Below are 19,865 nucleotides of genomic sequence, written 5' to 3'. Positions count from 1 at the left end.
TTTTGATGTAGTGTTCCATGATCCATTGTTTGTGCATAGCACCCAGTGCTCCGTGCAGACTGTGCCCTCTTTAATACCCATCACCAGGCTGACCCATCCCTCCACTGCCCTCCCCTCTAGAACCCTCAGTCTGCCTTTCAGAGTCCACAGTCTCTCATGGTTCGTCTCCCCCTCCGATTTCCCCCCTTCATTTTTCCCTTCTTACTATCTTCTTCTTCTTCTTCTTTTTAACATATCATGTATTGCTTGTTTCAGAGGTACAGGTCTGTGTAAGACTGTTGAATCAGACTAACCTGGTTCTAATCAGCTCATCGGACAGATTACATTCCAGCTGACCGTGGGCAAGTGTCTCAGTCTTTGTGTCCCACTTTCTTCAGCCTGTTATGGCTAAAACCAAAGGACGGCTGCAAGGTAAGGACCTAACCAGCACAGTAAATAAACACACCCTCAGCGTTATTATTATTATTATCCAAGATCACAAAGCTAGCAGGTGGCCGAGTTGTTTCTAGAACCAATGACAGTGGCTACAAAGCCCGTGCTTCTTCACTCTATACTAAGCAGCCTTCAGGCAATTTTCATAAACATTGAGGAAAGCAACAGGCCACCTCCAGGAAGGGAAGCCCGAGGCATGTGTCATGTGAAGGGACAAGAGAAGGTGCAGGCAATTAGGAGCAAGATTCCAGGGCAATGGGCCCAGGGACAACCACAGGCAAGAGCCACCAACCAGAACTGCCTGGTCTACAAACCCATCCCTCCGAGGGAGGCATACACAGCCACGTTGGAAGCAGTGCCACCAGAGCTCAGAGGCAAAATGACTCACGTGATGATGACCACTCACTGTAACTGTATTTTGAGCCTGTGTTTCGTTTCACATTTACTCCATGTGAGCAAGTTGTGGCCTGAGGTTTTGGTGGCTGACAATGAGTAAACTGGGAATTATACTGCAACTTTAATTTTTTTTAGGGGAAAGTTATACATGCAACATTTTCTAGATATAAAAATAAAAAACTAAAATATGCAAAGTAGGGAATCAGACAGAAACATTTCATTTGGGGTGGAATCCTCCCACAAAAGCAAATGCTTTGATATGGACCTATGCACAGAATTATTTGAAAGGAAAACTACACTTTAAAACATCATACAGTATATTCCCAAGGTAAACAAACGTTTTTGCCATCACTTACTGCCAATTCACATACATGGATTCCAAGAGGTACATCATGAAGGAAAAACCTCCAAAGACTAACCCACATTATTTTGCCTTAATGGAATTGGGTACGTTCAGTATCGTTTTAAGTAAGTGGACTATTTGTTGGGGTCTAGAGACTGTTTGGTTATAGGGGTATATTTGTTGTAATGGTATTTGTTATAATCAGATTTAATTTGTACATCTCCCGAAACAAATGTTGTGACAAACATAAAAAAAAAAAAAAATCAGTATCTCAGCCCAACAAAACTAGCTCTTTAAAAATTTCATTCCTTCTTGGATGCAAAGACTGTACAATTCTCTCTGATATTTATTCTGAATACTTCAGTGATGTATCCTGCGCATTTTTGAAAGCCAAAGGCACATAATTTATAGCAGGGTTTCTGAAACCGTGCCCTTTTCACTGGTTGCTGGCATTTAAAGCATGTTTTCACACATCTTGCAATGTTCTAAAATGATCCAAATTGATTGGAATTACATTTTTCAAGCATTTTTAATTGAGTCCCTGGGCTGAGAATGTTCTACTCCCCACCTGGCCTCACTTGCACTTGTTTCTGTAGCAGAAGTCTAATCGTGGCTGAAGAAAGTTTCCACTTAATCAAGTCCTTCTTCATAGGGTTTTCTGAGCTAGAGTATATTCCTTTCCTTATCTTTTAAATAAATCTCTACAAAGAAACACAGTTGCTGTTCAGCTTTGATAACCAGAGAAATGTGAATCCCTCTTAATCAAATTTCAAACCTGAGCTAATAAGCACTCAAAAGTGGCATTTCAGGTGGGACAAAGTAAAAAGAGAGACTCAAGAATTCTCAAGTACAGCTGATCTCACATAGGATTCTTGAGCCTTTGTGGAGATATGACTTTCCTAAAAACAAAAGGTTTGGGGGTGCCTGGGTGGCTCAGCTGGTTAAGCGACTGCCTTCGGCTCAGGTCATGATCCTGGAGTCCCGGGATCGAGTCCCACATCGGCTCCCTGCTCAGCGGGGAGTCTGCTTCTCCCTCTGACCCTCTTCCCTCTCATGCTCTCTCTCATTCTCTCTCTCAAATAAATAAAATCTTAAAAAAAAAAAAAAAAAAGGTTTGGTGAGTAGTAAGAATGGGCTGCCCCCAAATATGGCACCCGGGTCCCCTGCTTCACAGAAAACAGATTAGGCAGGAAGATGGCTCTAAGGATCCGGATGAGGAAATGTAATTCTCTTCTCAAAGAGTCATTTCAAAAACACCTTCTAAAGCTTTGTGAGACTAGCCAAGGCCCCTAGGGGGGAAGCTGAAATCTGACCTGCTCAGATGCCCCTCACTGCCCATCCCCCGTGGGAGACCTGGCTATGCCAAAACTCTCCCCAGAAGGGCAAGCAGCACCCAGTGCCTAGGTGTCATCTTGCTCTCCAGGACCCTGGCCCTTTTGTCATTCCTATTAAGAAAATATGGCACTTGCCTGAAACCTGGTATGACACTGAGTGATCTGAATTCATATCCTAGGGGCCCGCCCTCCCCCCACAACAGGAGGGGGCAGCACCCCAGATGCTGAAACATCCTTTTCCCCCTCAGATGCATGCCTGCCAAAGCCCAGACCAAGATGGACTCGCGTGGCCTCGTGAGATTGCTCTGTTAAGTCAGCCTGAAGAAAAGGAGCTGCAAATCAATCCGTATTATAGCGCAGGGATGTGTGTTCCCTCCCCAAACAGCCAACCTTATTGACAGGGATTAGGTGTATGAGTAGTAAAATAATGAAAAGCAGCATAAGTCTCTCCTGCTCGACAAGCATCTATTGGGTATACTCCTCTCTCCCCACACAATTAGAGGAACGGTTTACAGCACTGAAGGGAGAAGTCCATTTTACAGATAATCTGACATGAAAATAAAAGAGGTTCTCTACGAAACGCAAGGTAACCTGCAGGACCGCGGTCCTCAGGCCACTCCTTCAGCGCTGGTAAGGCTAGTCCGTGCCACCAGCAGAAGCACACTGCGCCGGTCCAGCAGGGGAATGTCTTTTAAAATGAAGATTTAGACTGACAGGAACCCACATGGTTCCCCTGGTTTGGTCTCCAATTTCATCTATTATGAGTGGCATGTGGTTTTTGCTGTAAACTACATAGAAGTCATGCTCTCAGCTGAGGTTGAACTCTCCCGAAACACAAAATCCCCTTTGGAATTAAATATGTGCTCAGATCAGCTAAAGTTAATTCTCAACCATCTGCACGTACAAGATCCATTTTGTAGATTTTCTGCAGCAAAATTTTAATCCCAGAATAATTTCCCCCACAGCCTAACACATTTCTAGTTTGCTGCTTTCTGCTGTCAGTCTGGTGTTTGCTTGTGGAATGCAAGTTGATTTAAATATTAACTCCCAATAGAAAAAATGAAACCAAGTTATTTTCAAATTATCCATATTGTGCACTAAACAAATATTAACGGTAAGATTCACTGGGCACCTACTAAGTGTTAGGCACCCCTGAAAATTTACCCTTACCCAACCTCCCCCGACTCGGGCTCCATTACAGTAACCAGGACAGAGGGAAGGAGGTTGCCTAAAGTCACAAGGCTGGTAAATGGCAGAGGGCAGTGTGTGAACCCAGGCCCTCTAATCCCAGAGCTTAAGTTTGTAACCAGTATTCCTAGCACTGCTTTTCACCTACAGGCTGGTTATAGAGTTTACAGTGTGTCACACACACAGATGTGGACAGGTCCCAACACACACCAGCTTCCCAATATGAAGAAATGTGGTTCAAACCGTGTACAAAGAGCCACCTTGAGTCACCCTTTATGAGGATGTTATTTCGGCTTTAAAAGCACGGCAGACATGAATGAGGGCTGGGAAAGGAGGAGGAGGGAAGGCCACCGCGGAGCTGGCTGTAAAACGGTCTCCTCCAAAATATGCTCTTCCGCCTGTGGCCCCCGCCACCGCCTGCGGGGCGCAGAGGACCCGTCTCTTTGTCTCGGCCTAAGTCAATTTCTCTTGAACTCACTCCTTTCGCTCCTGAGCCGTTTATTGTGTTTTTGCCCAGGTCTCTTATAATTTTGGAGTCAGGCTGAGTCACGTCTGTGGAGGCCAGGTCTCTCTCTTTTCTTCTTCCAGCTTGTTAACGACGACAAACTTCTTGCCTTGTTGTCTTTTCAAGTTTTCTAACCTGCATGAAGCCCCCGCCTCCTCCCTTGAGGACTAACCTCTGTCAGAGGTGTCAACTGCTCAGTCCCATGGATGCATCTATTCCCACTCAATACCAGTCCTTTCAGGGATTTCTTCCTCATGAACTTCACATCTAGGTCCCTGCCCTTGATCCCCTAGTACTGAAATAAGCAAAATATCACCTATGAGTTGAAGCCTGGAGAGCATTTATCTCGCAGTTCTTTTTGGCAAACGGCAGAGCACTGTCACGTGATGCATACCACCGTCTCCTTTCCCTCATAAAGTTGCCTCCCCTGCTCAAATGGTTACTAGTCTCTAGGACCAGAGGTGCTGCAAAGATTAAAACGATCGAACATTCCCACTGTTAGCATAAACTCGGTAAATTTCCATTCTTTCCCACCCTAATTCTTTAAGAGTCAGTCACATGAGGTACTGGAACCGAAGAACAACAACTACACGAAGGTACCATCCATTCTTCTTGTCACTATCAGGGGAGGGAAATCCAAAGGAGAACAGAACACAGAAGAGGAAACACCAGCCTCTTGGCCCAACACTGAAGCAGTGCCGACCAAAGGAGGTCTTAACGAAGGTGCCCAAAGCGCTTCGAATGTAAATTAAAGACCAAACACACAAAGGCATGGCTTAATTTTTATGAACACTCACATACATTTTTAGTAAACCTTTCAATTAATCATATCACTGAAATGCAGTGCCCCAGAAGGCATTTTAACTTCCTAAATACAGTTTCTGTCTATCCTTGCTCAAGTTTTATGAACATTTCTCCGGCCTCATGAGGTATTCCAAATCCTTTACTTGCCATCATCAACCGCATGGTGGTCAGGTATGCTGGTTGGTGCTTTTAGACAACTCCCATAGACCTATTCTGGTGAATTCTTTGGAGAAACCTTTCTCCCGAGCACACCCACCGCCTCCACCAACCACCTGGGCACTGAAAACACCCTCCACAGCTTTCAAGTCGATACTCAAAGGGAACTTCCACGTTCAGATATTTTAAAGGGAGAAATATGCATACAATCCTCAGGCCAGAAGACTTTATATTTTGGGTTGTGACAGGGAAAATACATGCACAAATGAAGCCTGAGGAAGACCAAATGCAAAATGAAATCATCGAGCAGAGCAGAAGGACAGCGGCTTCTCCAGCACTCAATCATTTTCAGTCACACTATGTTGTCCGGTAACCTGCATTGATAATTCCTCATGAATAAAATGCCAGCATTATCATCGGCAGCTATGTTGTTGACATGCTTTTGCTATTTCACTCAAAATACCATTAATTTTCTGTCTTCACAACAGCTGAGCTACTCCCCATTTGAATATACAAAAGAGTACTTTGTTTAAACCAAATTAAAAGCGTTCCAGTAAATGACTTCCATTTTGCTAGCTATACTATTTTAGCATATACTGTTTTTCTTAATCCTCCCTACCTCAACGTCACGTCTGTCATCTCCCCAATCCAAAATATTTCCAGTATTAAAAATGTCTTTTTCTTTTCCCCCAAGTTGGGAAGGAGGAATCCAGAAAGTGACGATCTGTGTTATAGCATTCCTGACCAGCAAAACATCTGAAGGGCAGTAAGCCTAGTGTGGCTTTCTAAAGGTTGTAAGACATGGCGGCCTCCTCAAATCTCTCACCTCTGTGAGCCAAGGTACATAAACAGCAAACTATTTTCCAATTTGGGATCTGAAAAGAAAACTAGACACACACACACACACACACACACACACACACACACACACACACACACACACACACACACACACACAATTACACCTTCCATTTCGCATCTAGATAAGTTCCGACAGCCCCCATTTAAGTCAGAATGAAAACCTCTACTCCTGCCAAGCCCTCCTGGCATCTCACCACTTTATTTGTTCCCATTTGTATCTAATGCTTTTGTCAACAGTTCAACAAAAGTCAAAGCAAACAACCCACTGCAAACACTGGGGGTAACAGCAACAAGCATGACTCCTTCACAATTATCCAGCCCAGCTGCTCCAAAGCTCTTCCGGGCTGCTTTCATTTACAACAATGTCAACAAAAGGCTGAAACCCAATAACTAGATGGGTCAATATGGCCACTGTATACCCTCTGCAGGAAGAAACGCTGTGCTCCTCCTTTGCTGCTTCAGCAAACATGTAGAATAATTCAGTTAGATGGACAAGTGCTTGTCTAATCATTTGTTATGTGAATTATTCAATGACTTTCCCCGTAAACTACTAAACAGGGCTCTTCAAGTATTTCTTCGGCACTCCCAGCTGTCCGACTGCAGAAGCACATAAAGGAACAAAAGCGGATGAAAACGGAAATCATGACCCGCGTTAGTTCCCGGTGATAATCTCTAGTCTAAGAAAGCCAAGTCTTTACAACTAATCCTTTTGGGTCTACCCTTGCCTAGCATTGTCACTACAGGCCTAAGCTTCACTATGACCCAAACGGGGGTGGGGCCGAGCAGACAGCCACTTAGCCATTCAGGGCAACCCACGACCAACCCGAGAGCTCCACTATCTTTTACCTTGTTCAACTTTAAAAGTGCCCCCCCCAACTCCCCGCCTTTCATAACCACTGCCGACAGGTATAATATGCATTTACGATTTTTAATGGAGCATTTTAAAAGCATAATTAGAAATGTATTAACGAGCTACAAAGCATAGTTTAGAAGTACCTGTTCCTAAAAGACTGTATTTTAGAACATCAATGCCCTGGCCTAATTTGGTAAAAATACTGACGTTTATTTAAGGAAGAATTACTTTGAGATGTAACCATTCCAAATCCCTGCTTTCCTTTCTTTCCTCTTAAATGTATGGCTTGTGAAATCATACATAAACCGAACAGCCTGGCAAGAGGGAACCCTGACCAGGGTCTGGGCCCTCATCCAGCTGAACCCCTCCCTCAGGACCAAAGGGACATGGCCGCACACACTCCATGCCTCTAGGCCCTGGGTTGGGCACCAGGACCCTGCATTCCCGACCCTCATGCAGGGTTTACCCAAGTCTTTCTGGAGGCCCCCAAGGGTAGACCAAGCTGAGGGTTTGAGCACACCTGGACCTGAGGGCAACCACTGGTGTGCAACAAAGCTTTGAAGTGAGAGCTGGGGTATCTACTACAAGAGCACAGGTGAGGGCCCCTGCGGTTCCAGCAATGAACTCCAAGGGGCCTGAGAACTGTAAATTCAATCCTAGCCTTTCAGATAATCGTGAAGGTATATTTATAAACTGGATTTATAACTCTTAAAGAATCAGACAGATGGTATGAGGGCCCCCATTTGTACTCTTTCCCAGGCCCCACAAACGTTAGGGGTAGGCCCAACAGGAAGCTAGCATGTCATTTCGGGAACCCTGTCTTTTGACAGCACTTCTACACCAAACGTTCCACTGCAATGCATCAGAAAACCATGAGAGAATTTTTTCCCTTAAAAACTCTTTGGTTTTTTACAGATCCAGGTATGATCCACCACAGGAACGAAAGTACTGATTTTATTTCTATAAACACATTAAAAACATAAAATGTTAAAGAGTTCAAAATAAAACTCAAGGATTATGTTGTTTGCTAGGCTAGTCCATACAGTAAGGATAAAATATCTGAATGCTAGAGACAGACCTTTTCGCTTCTAGATTATTTGTGTTCGCTTTCCTCTTCCAGCCTTCAAACAGCCAGATTATAAAATTACTGCTTGTAACGCACTTGATCAAACACAGGTGAAGGAAACAGCAGACTCAAACTCACGTCTGCTCACGACAGCCAGTGTACTCACTGCCATTTATTACATCCCTGTAGGAGTCTCACTTCTTACCAGAAGCGTCTAAGAATTTTTAGTTCTTGGCATAAAGAATTGTGCTTTCAAAAAACAAATACTAGACCAGGACACGAAAAGCAACTTGAGAATTCTGCTTCCTCCTAAAGGTCTTTAATAACCCCTGTAACTGCTGTACTTTCTGAGGCTGACTTCCAGTATCAACCAGAGAGTTGGTAACTTTAAAAAAGATTCTTGAAGAAAAAATAAGATCCTTGAAAGAAGACAATTTCTTCTGAACTGAAATGGGGCTATTTGCTGGGAGCAGCAACAGGCAACTTTTTTTAATCACAGAAACCACCTGAAAAGCAAGTTGAGGGCGTCCGAACACCCACCAGTCCAATGATAGAACCTTTTAGCCTACTCCAGCTGTTTTGCTGATTCCTACAAAACACTACCTAACTACAAGTAAAAAGGCGTGCACCACCATCAGGGCTGGGCGTCTGCAGAATGTTGCCACTGGCACTGCTGTCAGTGTTTGCTGAAGGTTCCAGGTTTGCATGTATTTGCACATCAGCCCTGGCAGCTTCCTGGGAAGACTGCCTTCAAAAGCTGTCCTCCGATCACCATAACTAGTATTTAAAAGAATTCAGGACTACCCGGGAGCTCAGAGAAATGAAGAGAAACCATCCATTAATATATTTTATTCTACTCAGAAGGCAGCACATCTGAGTTCCACACTTTAATAGGAAAACAATTTGAGGGAAGGGATTGTAGCTAATGTTTACACCATGCACCCTGCAAAGACCCAGGTCAGGCCTATTTGCCCTTCAGCTGCCAAATCAATACCTACCATCTTTGCATATTAGGCTGCATTGCTCAATTTTCAAGTTCATGTATCAACACCAACAGGTTTCAAAGTCAGGAACCACTAAAACAATAATTTGGGGTTAGTTGTCTAAAGAAAATCAGGAAAATCGCTCAGCCTCAGAGGTTCAGCTGTGACTTTTTAGTATCTAAAGGAAAACATACACACTGACAGCTCTTCCTACTCAAATGACCCTCAATATTAAAGACAATCAAGCAAATCATAGACGGACTAGCATGTTCCACGGACTTTTGTCTTCATACACTTATTAAAGCAATTCTTCTCCCTACAAACTACACACACAGACTACATCCGACACAGGGCACTTCATATGTAATATTCTTCTTTCATTCCTCCCCAGGGAGGAAAAAGGGTTGACCCATAAGGAAGAACGGAGGGAGACCAAAAAAGGGGAGAGGAAGAAAAAAAGAAGAGAAGGGAACTGAAAATGACAAGGGTGAGCAAACCCGTTCCCAAGTGAGCATCTGGCACTGACAGGAGGAACTGAGTGAGCACAGAGTCTGCGGATCGGCACTACCGTCTGGAGGGAGGGCGCCAGTTTGAAAATGGGAGGAACTGAAGACAATCCTGTTAGGAGTGGGGAGTAACTTAGCTAACCAAAGTATTATTCCTGGATGCCTCGCTCTTTAATTTTCTATTAGTCATAGTTTGCTCCATTTTCCCAAGGGCAAAAATGTTACCAACTTAGTTTAGAATTTCCTAAATAAGGACGGACTAGGCTACTACCAGATTTTATTATGAAAACAGATTCCAGCCTAAGCACCCAATTCAGGAGCCTCCCTCTGACTAGCCCAATATGGTTTGGTTATAATCCCCAGGCCGAATTTGGGCCTGGGGGCTGCAGCAAGGGTGTGGGACAACTCAGAGACCTTTCAAGTCCTGATCACTGTGGTAGAAACACAAGTGATTATTTCAATTTTCTCCAAAGATTATTTTTTCAGGGCAGCCCAATAAACCCAATAATGCCCAGATTTACTGAAAATTTTTTATTCATTTCCCCATGCACCAGAAAGTAAGCTAATAACATCCCACCGAGAGTGCTGTCAGGCCAAATCCCTCCACTGCCGAATGCACTACCAGGATAAATCTGCCTTCACTTGCCATTCCACCAGCCACTTTAGGGCAAGACCCCGGGGACTGCTCCAGATTACCCCTCCACACACAGTGTCATAGGCACAAGCCCGAGCGGCCCAATCAGTGCCAAGAAAAGAACAAACTAAAAAAGATTAATTCACAGATGTTCATGCATTTCACATACACTGTGCCCCATGGTCCGTTGCTAGGGCAACGGGAGACCACCAGTGCGAGCTTTATTGGCTTTATGAAGTGCGTCTCGGGGACTATAGTCCGAGAAATGCTGCATAATAATAGTGTGGCTTTTCTGAAGCCTTGTTTTGTGCTTATCCACATTTAACCTTCCAAGTATTATAAAGAGGCATCGTTATGCACAGCCTTCAAACCCTCCCACCACCATCACCACCAAACCGCCTCAACTCTCTATCTAGAAACATTAAAATGCATCTCTTGGGGGTCCATTTTGGGAAGATCCGTGTGAAACTGCTCAACCAGTTCCACTAGGGAAAAAAAAAGACCTACGACCATTTAAAGATCACTGTATTAGTGCAACTGACCACATTGACGATTTCTGAACAGAACAGAAGCTACTACAAAACCAAAACGTGCACATGCCCCTTATTTTCTGTGCATGGGAAAGAACCTTGCTTTTGGAACATCACAGTCGGTTTTAAGCAGAAGCAGCAAGCCTTACCGGGCCAAAGTCTCTTCCTCTCTAACAGAACTTTTCTGTGATGATGGGAATGTTCCATACCTGCACCGGGATGGCAGCCACGTGCGGCCACGGAGCACATGAAGTGCGGCTAGTGCAACGGAGAAACTAGTTTTTAAATTCTATTTCATTTTAACAAATTTAAATTTAAAATGCCTCATGTGGCCAGTGGCTACCGTATTCACACAGTTTTAGAGGCTTACCAAGACAACTAGGTACGTTTTTAAAAGTTCAAAAAATGCTGTCTCTTTATGCTTTCAGTTTCTGCTTAATTAACACAAATATAACTCCAAGTAAATATACACAGAACACTATTCAGGACTGGCGGTCGCTCACTGTGCTGGCTCCAAACAGCCCGGGGCCCGTGGCCTAATCAGCTGGGTTCTTTGTCCAACAGGCCCAGGGATGAAGACTGACTTCCCCTCCTCCCCCACCCCCCAGCCCCCCACACCCCCTACCCCAGCCCAGGGTGGGAGGTTAAAATCACAAATGTCACAACTCTCAGAGCAGCAGCACAGATCAAGTGTTAATCTAAAGGGAAGGGGTGGGTGAGGGGGAAAATACAGGCTGGCTGGGCAAGGGAGGATCTGGAATGAAGAGGAGAAAAATAAAGCCAGTGAATAGATCAATAGAAGCAACAGCTTACATTCAGATTCACAGGAGAAAGAACACACCGAGACAATCATTTCCTGGGAAAAGCTCAAGCCTAATGAGAATTTACTCTGCTCCTTTATGTGACAACCAGCCCTTTTGTGGCACGGGCTTCCTGACTGACAGGAACCCAGGGCCCCTTAATAGGATTTCCATATTATTTCCAACACCTGCCCAGAAGTTATTTGTTTACATTGAAGGAGGCAAGATTCTCAAATCAGACATCTGCTTCTAGTTCAGGCATATCTTAGGAAACCATCTAGAAAGCAGCTTTGTTACCATGGTGACATTTTTATTTTCCGCCTTTAGTTGGCTCAAAACATTAGCATTTCCAATTTTATTTTGTTGTTCAAAAGGCCAAATGTCGCTCAAGAAAACAGAAGTTTAAAGAGAGATAAATGAAGAGAATACTCAAAAATTTCTACAATTAAAATGACCATAAGAAAGAAATAAAAATGAGGTGTTATTACATCGCCTACTGGCCTCTCTCATTGGGTGGCATCACTAACCTGTTTACCTCCCCCCCTCCCCTCTCCTCCCCTTGTATCTGAATACTCAGCAACTTGAAAAGTACCAATTTTGAAAGACAGATTCAAGAATCCTTAGGGTGTGATACAATTAAATAATGAGTCCATTTCCATGAAAAAGAATTCCTCTTGCTCACCCTATCACCATCTTTGAAAGCTCACTTACAACAATAATACTTAAGACATTTTAACTTCCACCCCACTGAAATTCAGTACAAGGGTGGGGGCTGCGAAGGACAGGAAAGCATAAGCTTTTCTTGAACATTTAGAGGTTGAGGTTGAGGAGGGGATGGAATATTCAACAGCGAGGGGGAAAAATAGATTATGTGGGAGTGGGCTCCATACAAGTGTATGCGGCTGTTTTCCGTGGGGCTGAAGCTCAACTACGGGCACTGGGGATCCCATGGGTAGGGGGAGGAGGGTGCTTTATCATGAACTACAACTATCACAAATAAATAGGAATATAAGTTACAATACTAGTAAGGGAAGAAGCCCAAAATGTTTTTTATAGCACTATAATTTACTCCAGGCAGAAATAATATGGATTGGTTCTGAGTAATGAATCCAATGAAGTTAAAGTAACAGTCCTTTGGTTTGATTTTTAGATTCAAAGTAAAACAACTAAGTATTCAACTCTAAGATTTAAAGTTTTGATTTGACAGATCTAAGCAGCATTTAGTCTTGAAATATGATTTTATTACTTTCATTTAATCGCAAGCTTATTTCAAAGAATCTAAAATTCTTGCAGAAAGTACTACTCTGCCCTCAGCACACTTCCTTTCTAGCCCACTTTCATGAGACCCAAACGGTGTTCAATCCTGTCCCACAGCAGCTGCCATGGTGATAATTAGATAGGATGCCTCTTGACGTCTAAAAACACAACGCTTAGTGATGGCCCCCAGGCATAGGGAGCCTTTAACCTAAAAGATACATGAATTACTTCAAACCACCATAGAATAGAATACATAAGTTGGATATATAAGTAAATGAAATGATTACCAGCAGAAATGATTCAAGAAAGCTTGAGAAGTGATAGTATGCAGCTACCCCAGGTGATCTTATAATTTTGCCAGAACAGGTTATGAGTATTACTGGAAGAATACAAAAAAAGATGGTGAACAATTCTTTGGAACAGTTCTTTTGGAAGAATTATCTACATTTTGAGAAACAAATGCTTTTGAAATTAAAGTGCTAGTTAAAACATTTCAATAAGTCTTGGGCCCCTCTAAAATTTTTTTAAAATGTTAGATATTAACTTTACTGTGCAATCGTTTTCACGAAATAGATGCAATGCATTCTAATTAAGAAATTTAGATATATTAAACACCAGGATGAAAATGTTTGCCTAATAAATAAGAGGGTTGGTTCATGGAGGAAAAGAAACCACCCTTGCCAAAAATCAGCTGGGGAAGGCAGACCCCACCACCAACCTGCCCCTGTTAATTACTATTTGTTCTGCCTGGGTGATCGGTGGTGGAGGAGGGCACAGCAAACAAGCACGTCTCCCCCAGCCACATCATTAATCCATTCATGCTTGCCACCTGAGGACCAGCTAGGCCCTAAAGATATTTATTCATCTGTTTGACAAACAAACAATTACAACATATTTTCTGGAATTAGGACACCTGTTACATTTCACACAGCTCACATGCCTAGAGGCAGGTATCAATTAATACTGAACAAATTACTGCATCATAAACCCATAGAACAAAAGTTCCTGACTGTCCTTTGATAAGGTAACCAGTAAAATACACATTAGAAACAAATACTTCTATAAAGAAGAAAAAAGCAACAATGATGCTGAAACATTTAATTTCAAATTACGGTCTTACTTTGTAAAACTGGTAAGAGTTAAACACTGAATGCTTGAGAGGCATACTTTAAAACATTAAACTAACCTATCCCCTTACCCTCAACCCCCAAAATGAAATATAATTACCACTGTTTATTTAGCTAATGGTATGACCAACTTTATTGATGAAACAAATATACCCTAGGATGTAAGACTTTTATTGTAAAATTCACTTGCAGGATGGAATTGAATTACATAAGAAATCATCTAAATCCAAATGCTTGAAAAAATACCTAGCACTGTACCTTTGAGATCCAGGGAAGTTAAAGTGACTTGCCATTGACACGCAGCTTACTAGAGGGAGAGAGAATTCCTAGCAGGGTCTGGATTTTCCTAATTCTATTACAGTTCCCTCCCTAACTAATCCTTGATTTGTCTTCCTATACAGTTCCAACAAAGAAGATTAAGATTCTTGCCCTCAAGGAGCTAAAAATTTAATGGGAGAGAACTTTATTCTGTGGGGGCACAGGGCACCTACAGGACACCACCCACAAGGAAATAGATGTACTTAACGTATTTTAAAAATCCTACTTAAAATTCTATTTTTAAAGGCCTGTCTTAAGCAATATTTATGTCTGGAAAGTGTAGTTGGATTTCAAATACATCACAGTCTGTGAAGGTTAAAGGATACAAAGAGAATTCTATTTATCAATGATCAGCATCATTTGTAGATATTTTACTCCCTTGTTTATTAATAAATTTCATTAAACGGTTCATCACCAACACTTACGTGCAAACCTAGGGGTCATTCTTCTACCCATTTTCCCAGCATAAGAAAGAGACTTTTCTTGGTATGATTAAGCAGAAAGTATTCTTGCCACCACAAGGAAGCACAGAGATATCTAGAATATGGGCCATTCTGCAGAAGGCTAGACCAGATTCTTCAACACGTCAGTTACACAGATCTGAGATACTACAACAAAATGAAATGGAGCCTATCTGGACCCCATTTCAAGCCAATTAATTATTGGAAATCATCAAAGTTTGCTTAGAGGCTGGATATTAGAAGCTCTCAAATAATTACTTTTATTGAGTGATTAAAGGCATTATGTCTATCATTGGGTGTCTATTTTTAGACCAAAAAAAAAAAAGTCTATTATTTAAGGAGATGTGTTCATTTTGCATCCTGAAGTATATAAAGGCAAAATGCATGCTATCTGGGGTTTGCTTTAAAAATACTTTAGCAAAGAAATAAAGGAATAGATTAAAATGTGGCTAGAAATTGATAGCTCTTAAACCTCCATGTTAAGTATATGGAGGATCTTTGCACTATTATTTCTGCTTCTAAGTATGTTTCAAATTTTTATTAACAAAGATTCAGAATGAATCACCCAAAAAGCTTTTCTCTGATGGTGGCACTGGCTATGTGACCTTGGACAGGGCCTCAATACCTCCAAGCCTTTCCTCACGTCTGAAAAAAGACTAAGCATATGCCACCCACCTTTCCAGTTGAAATCTGAACTATGAGTTACACATGCAACAGTGGCACTGAGTAGGAATCCACCTTATTTTTCCCTAGGTCAGAGTGGACAAGATGCAGTGTCCAAGTTACAGTCCTTAATTAGACAGCTTCTCTTCTCAGATTACTGATGACTGAGGGGAAAAAAATGGGACATAATGCAAGCCCCAATACAGTCTAAGTTTGGTGGTGGTGTTTTTGTTTTTTATTTTTTATTTTTTGTTTATATCCTCTCCTTAGTGTTTTATAGACTTCATCTATTCCTCTTTTTAATCTAGTCTATTACTTTATGCCTTTGTGTTTCTATAACATGTCCTTCTAAAGTCTACAGTAATGAAAATTAATTCCAGCAAGCTTTCTCCTGAAAGGTAAAACTACAAACATTTTATTTTATACAGGTGCAGGGGGGGAGGGTGTGCTTAAAAACACAATGCCTGGACCATTTGGTTATCCCCCCTCCCACTTTCTCTCTAGTGGCTTCTTCACTTTCTCCCACACAAGACATGCCAAAGGGTTAAACATATAAAAGGCACACTCTTTTCAGTGTGATACTCCTTTGAGACAGGGAAGAAAACAAACAAACAAACAAACAAAAACACCAAATCACACAGGTCACACAAGATCCTGGAACAGAACCTTAACCATTAAGTCTTGATGTACAAAGTGAAGTGGCAAACAGAAGTAATCATTCTGTTAATTCAGGCTAAAAACCCACTTTCACCTGTAACACCCAACTAATGAGGTAAAAGTGCTTTCTTGGCCTGAATCACATACTTCAATTTTTACATAAAAACAGCCTTAGCCTAATTCTCTATTGATAAACCTTTATTGCCAAGAGAAAATAATTGGAGATGAGAAGAAAAGCAACGTATGATGTTTTAGTCATCCGCATAGAATAAACACCAAAATACAGCTGAGGCAGAATGAACAGGCATTGCCTTAGATGCGACTAATGAACAGATCATTATGAAAACCCTTAAACAAAAACAAAGAATTCACATGGAGGGGGCAGGGACACAGTATGTACACTCATAGAAAAGCAGTTAGCTTGAAAAATAACTAAATGTAAGTTTAGAAAAATAAAATGCACTAGCTGTACTTAAACTAGCAAAAATTACAAAAGTTATAAAGTTCAATACTAGTGGATTGTGTGAGAACACAAACAGGGCATTTTAACGTGGTACACTGTTTCTGGAGATTAACCTGGCAGTGTACAAGTTGCTAAAAATGATCATACTCTGATGATGCACATAGCATTTTGGGGAAGAGGATCCAGTGAAATAATAAAAGCACCACCACTCTATAGGAAAAAATGTACTTACACTCTTACAAAAAAAAATTGCAAATCCTTCTATTGCATTTGGGATAAAAAACAAGATACATAATATACATTAAAAGGACTAGTGAAGTAATAAAGTTTGCACAATAGTATCAATCTGGGAAGGGCCGTGGAGCTTATCAGTAGTTGGTGACAGTGAATTTTGCTATTTCTATTGAAACTGGTCTCGATTTGGGGATCCATGATTTGCGAGAAGGTATTAGAGATGTGCAGACATTTGGGGGTAATAAGACTAACTTCTCAACTTCAAATTCCTAGCAAATTTTGGGTTAAGTTGGCCTCCATAGCTCTGAATCATCATCCTCACATCAGCCACTCAGTTGAGAATGTATAGTGATATGAGGAATGTAATGACTTCTCTTCATGAACTGGTACCACTAGCAACTGGGCAGCTCCTGGCAGCATGTGGAAATGTCTGCTCTGTCACCACTTTGGAGCCAACCAACTTTTACCCCTTTACCCTCAGGAGGCATGAGCCCTGGAAGGCTCCACCACCCCAGAGAATGCTTCCTTGGTTTCACTTATGTTGTTTCAAGGGATGAGAGAAATGGTACTAAGCATCCCAGAAGATGGTGAGAAAGCCCCCAGTCAGGAGAGAGAGGTAGGAGCCTTATTTGGGGGGGGGGGGGCTCTTGAGACAGCTAAATGTGGGCCTGCCAACCTACCACTAAGGTCAAGAGTGGATCATGTTCCATGTTTCTGGGGCTTCATTTTGGACACATGGACACATGGAGTTACTAGATAGCCAAATGACAAGCAGGTGCCCTGAACCCGTACCTCAACAGCCCTAGAATACACACCGTTCTGACTTCTTATCATCAAATAAACCTGATTCTTGGGCTCCCACAGTGCTTTCTCCTTTAGGTCCATATTTACATTCTCTACCCTTGTTGAAAAACTTCAGATACAGGTCTGTAAATAAAAGGCTTAGGAATGAACTTGGCTCCTGGAGCTATAGAAAACAAGATCAATAAAGCCAATAGCATGTGGTTTAGTGGCCACAGAACGTCCAAGAAGAGAAAGGAAAGGAAGAAAAAGGCCCAACACTTTAACAATTGAATTTCTCTCATTTTACTTGACACCTAAAAAGGTAAAGCACCTTAATTACCTGAATCTTTACAGTAAGTTTAAATTATATTTTATGAGCTATTCTGAAATCTGCCCTGTTTAATAATCTGTAACGTCAAGAAAACATTTTAAAGTGTCTCTCACAATTAAATCCATCCACAACCTTGTATAAATCAAAATTTTGCTACCATATCAAAATGTTACACTGGGGCTGTATAACATTGCCCACATCCTCATTACATGCAACACTAATTACTACCAGCAGATTCAGAATTTTCTGCACATTAGAGGCTTTTAGAGGAGCTATAAAAAATTTCAGGCACCATTAATTTAAATTTGTATTGAAATTTCCTTTTGACAGATGGCCAAAAATTACTTATTATTTAGAGTACCAGAGCTGCCTGTTTGCACATTAGAAGAGGAAAGGGAAAAATTAAAAGCAAGAAGGAAATTTATGTCACGTTCATTACCTGTTAAATGTTAAGGAGCATTATCCTGCATGAATAAATTATTTCATACAAGCCTGACTCCAGCTGCAGGCAACTGGCACACTCCGGCTGATAAAAACCATCTCAAGTCACACAGCAGACAATCATAAAAAGCCCCTCTTAACCAGGAGCCACTTAAGGGAGGGTGAGGACGATCAATGGAACAAGCAACTAACTGCCTCTCTGGAGCATCACAGAACACATTTACGAAAATTAGCAAACTTCTTTCACCTTGCAAAGCCATAGCACAGCCCCAAACCTGACACAACTTCAAATCTGGAGAACCGTACCCAACAGAAACATCTATTTACAGCTACCATTCCATAATAAATCAAGGCCAAATCATCCACCTCTATTTCCTCTTTGTTTTCCCCCTGGCTTCTAGCTATATAGACACTCACTCCCAGACTCATCCTGAATGATTATAGATGATTTCAAAATACACCCTTCTCTGGCATAAGGGAATATAAAATGTAATTGACACAAAAGTGTGCACTGGAGTATAAATATTTTCACAGTCTTCTTTCTCAGAGTGGGGCAGGAGAGGAGGCTTTTGTTTAGTTCACTGGCCTGCCTAAAGGTATGTATTTATCATAAGAAGGCAGGGAATGTTTATATTATTGGCCCCAGAATAACGAGACAGGCTTTCCAAGGACTGCTATCAGCTAATCCTGGTCAATGCATTTACTTACCACTTCCTAAGTACACATGTGTGGAACACTCAGATCAAAATTGCTTTTTTTAATCTAGGTCCTGATATGCATATTACACAACAAAATACACAACTGTAAAAGCATAATTAAATAATTCAGTGTGTGCAGTTCCAATTGTAAATGTTGACATTTCTATGGGTGTACAGATGCCCTTTCAAATTAGAGAGACTCTTGAAGGGTAAAATAGATACACTTAATTTTTATTTTCCATCATGTAAGGGTTTTGGGAAAAAAAGACAAGGAGGAAAGAGGCGTTCAAAGTGACAGCACAGGTAGTTTCAGGGGAAGATTTTAGTCTTCATACACATAATTTCATTAAAAACTACAAGAGATGTAACACTGCCTATGCTCCAAAACAACTGCTGCAAAATACAAGGAAAAGACTTGACAGCATCTGTGTATTGGCCAATGCTTGAGAACTGCCTTGTCCTTTTAATCCTTACAAAATACAACACATATATACAGGCAATTATGCATAACATGGTGGCATATTTACATTGTGTGGCTCAAAAGTGATCAAGCAATTTTCATATTTTCCTCATTTCCTGCCATGGTAGCCTGTTTTTCTTGTTTGCTTACTCTCTAAATTCAGGCATCCTTAGCACATCCCATTCTGGTGTTACACAATCACATCCAAATCATTAGGCCCTAAATACTTTCCTCTTTCCCTACAACTTGTCTGCAAAAAGATACAGAGGCAGATAAGAGAGATGCAAAACCTAAGGAGAATAACTTGCTATACTGGAAAACAAGATGTTAAATAAATATCTTTCTGGCAGAGAATGCTTTTATACATTTTGTTAGAGAGTTTTGTAGGATGGAAATGTCTTCTAAAATGAGACTAATATATATTTCTTATAAATCAATTTATTTACTTTTTATTATTTTTCTTATAGCCAAAGCCTAACTGAAAAAAAAAAAGTAGTTATTCTTCCTCACATGGCAAGACATAATAAAATAAGCAATGTGAGCCAGATCTTCCATAGTTCCATCCTGGACTACAAATCCAA

General features: G+C 41.4%; 1 protein-coding gene across 9 annotated transcripts in view; it reads right to left on the bottom strand.

The window, feature by feature from the left end:
* TLE4 (TLE family member 4, transcriptional corepressor) overlaps nucleotides 1-19,865 on the bottom strand; it is a 141,722-nt gene that overhangs the window by 48,257 nt on the left and 73,600 nt on the right. The gene's annotated exons all lie outside the window — the stretch shown is intronic.

This window comes from Eumetopias jubatus, unplaced genomic scaffold (assembly GCF_037043125.1).
Source record: "Eumetopias jubatus isolate StellerSeaLion01/CBP00866 unplaced genomic scaffold, mEumJub1_p1.0 scaffold_15, whole genome shotgun sequence".
Classification (NCBI taxonomy): Eukaryota; Metazoa; Chordata; class Mammalia; order Carnivora; family Otariidae; genus Eumetopias; species Eumetopias jubatus.
The sequence above is the reverse complement of the archived record's forward strand: the minus strand, read 5'-3'. Positions and strand labels throughout refer to the sequence as shown.